The following is a 2,930-nucleotide window of genomic DNA, read 5'->3' as shown; positions in this document are numbered from 1 at the left end:
TGAGTCTTCGTGTGCGGAATCACCACTGGTTTTCATAAGCACACCTTGCTTGTGCCTGTCTCTGAACTACATCTGTCTGATCATCCCAGTCCAGAGTCCCCAAAGCAATATAAAAGTCCAAAATGTGGCAGGCTTCCTTCGGCTTCTTATACACAGAGTCACGAATGTGAAGAGCTAGAGGAGACCTGCGAATGCCTAATTCTGACACCTATGCTCCCCTCCCTATAGTTGAGCTCACAGCAGTCGTCACCAGCCCGCCATGGCCCCTTCTTTGATGAACAGAGACATAAGCTAAGGCCTCTTCTCAATGATAGTCCATTAAATATATCAATCAGGGTGCCAGGAGGAAACAGATGGTATGGCCAAATTAAGATAATTTAATAGAGAGACTATATATCAAGGGAAAATCCTCAACTTGTAAGATGGGGAGGGACTATGGGGGTCATGGACCAGGGGGACAGCAGGGAGAGTCACGCAGGGATGGTCTACTTGAGGGTAGTTACCATCTTAGGTTGAGGGGCAAAGTCAGCCCAAGGTAACCTCACAGAAAAGATCCCAGCTCACCATAACCCTCCCTCCAGGCTCCCGCTGGGGCTCAGTGTTTACCAAACCCAACAGGAAACTAGGAAGCTCTGATGTGTCCATAAAGGTCAGCCACCTGGGACAGACAGCAGCTAGAGAAGGGTGGAGAGGGCATCCTGAGGGCAAAAGGCAGTTACCTAGCACTAGAGCTGATTTGCCCTACAGCACACAGCCATTAAGTAACAGAAGAGCGACAAAAACACACGCTTTCTTATTCTTACTCTCAAGCCTTTTCTTTGCATGCCACTGTGCATGTGTGTGTGTGTGTGTGTGTGTGTGTGTATTCACTCGGGCTCATGCACACAGGTGAGTATACACATGTGCACCTTGAAGACAGGGAGTTGGCCACTAAGCGGATTCATCTGGCACTCTGGGCCTGGTTGGCTCAAAACGCCTCAATTGGTCCTTCAGTTCTGTGAAGCACTCTGTGCAGTTCTAGATCCAACCAACCCAAGCAGAGGAGCTGCAGCTCAAACCAGGTGGCCTGTAGGGCCTTCCAATGTGATACTGCAATGCGACTCTAGGGATTATCCCTTCCTTCTACTGGGTGAAACATAAAGCTGCTTTCCAGATTCACATGAGCCCAAATTAGCCTCCCTTTCTGACCCATGACATTACTGACAATGTCTACCTGTCTTCAACTCGATGTTACTTTGGAAAGCCCTGCACCCATAATTAACCCAGTGTCATGTCCCAACCTCCTGTGGTATTTGTGAAAGTAAACAAAGAGGATTTATTAATGAGCGGGCCATTCAATATCATTTAAAATGCCACAAATTTCTCAACCACTACTGTTAGCTAAAAACCATCCCTCTTCTTTTAAGCTCATAGCATGAAAATATATGTTGAAAGCACAGATTTGGGTTGGGACAGCTCTTTATATGCTAAGTATTACAACAGGACCATTTTTCTAGACAGTCAGTAAAATCATTTTTTGATATGATATTAATAAAGGATGTTTTGCGAAATACTTCAGTTTCTCACTCCAGTTTCTTACTGCATAAACAGGATATTAAATTTCCATACAGATTACTACATTTTCTCTTACCTTGGTATGAAGAAATCAAATCACCACTAAAGCAATCAACTAGGAAACAAACATTTCCTTACTGTCACATTCAATTGACGTAGTTACTGACTCTCTACTGGGTACCAAGAATGGTACTATTTGCTGAACAAACTCAGCAACAGGTAACACCAAATAATTACCCTGAAACATTGTCCTCCTTTAAGCTACTCTCTCATCAAAAACATTGGCAATGTCATTAGTAAAGATGAATAATACTGGTAAATATTCATGATTTTTTTTTTCTTTTTGCTGAGGAAGATTAGCCCTGAGCTAACATCTGTTTCCAATCTTCCTCTTTTTTTGCTTGAGGAATATTAGCCCTGAGCTAACATCTGTGCCAATCTTCCTCCACTTTTATATTGTGGGTTGTCATCACAGCATGGCTGACGAGTGGTGTAGGTCCACGCCTGAGACCCAAACCCACGAACCAGGGCCACTGAAGCAGAGCGCGCTGAGCTCAACCACTATGCCGCGGGGTTGGCCCCTCATGATTTTTTAAATGATATCATTTATGTGAGACTTTTCACTAAGAATAATAATAGTTTCTAGATCAAAGTCACTAATAGAAATTCTAGTTTTGCGTTAACAGCAGGTCACAAGAAGAAAGAACCAATAATATAAATACTCTTATCCACATACTCATGTTGGCATAGCACTCACGCTTATAAAGTCCTCACATCCACATGAACCTCTGGAACAGTTGAGGCTGAGTGGTTTGAACAGGTGAAAGTCAATAGAGTAGACAAAGGGACAAGTGAGGGGTGGGGGAGGAAATACATCAGCAACTACTTTACCATACCGTGTCCCACATTTATTTTACCATATTTATCTATTAGACAGACAAGTTCCTTCCCAGTTATCCAACCAGTCAGTGACAGAGCCAGAAACCAAGCCAGGTTTTCTTATTCTTCTGGTGCCATTTCCATTACATTTCTTCTGATGATTCTCCTGTATTTGGATTGAACTCACAATCCCCACCTTTCTAGGCAGAGTACTTCAAATAAATGAACATCTATTTTAGTTAAACCAAAATAATCCGTGTCAGAAATCAAAAGTAATTATGAATCACATACCAGCTATTCATCTGAGGTAATCTTGCTTCAACAATTAGTGCCTCAACTAATACAGTAATGATGCCTCTAGGTTATAATCTCCCAGGTGGCAGCTCATTTTCATGTAGAAATCATTTTTTTGGTTAGAAATAACTTCTGTTTGAAGATCTCAAACTGTACAAAACTACGTTCAAAATACCATGAAAATGATGCTGGACCCTGAAGCA

The sequence above is a fragment of the Ceratotherium simum genome, chromosome 18 (assembly GCF_057802395.1).
Source record: "Ceratotherium simum simum isolate JZ-2026a chromosome 18, ASM5780239v1, whole genome shotgun sequence".
In the NCBI taxonomy this organism is placed as follows: Eukaryota; Metazoa; Chordata; class Mammalia; order Perissodactyla; family Rhinocerotidae; genus Ceratotherium; species Ceratotherium simum.
Note: the sequence above shows the minus strand (reverse complement) of the source record.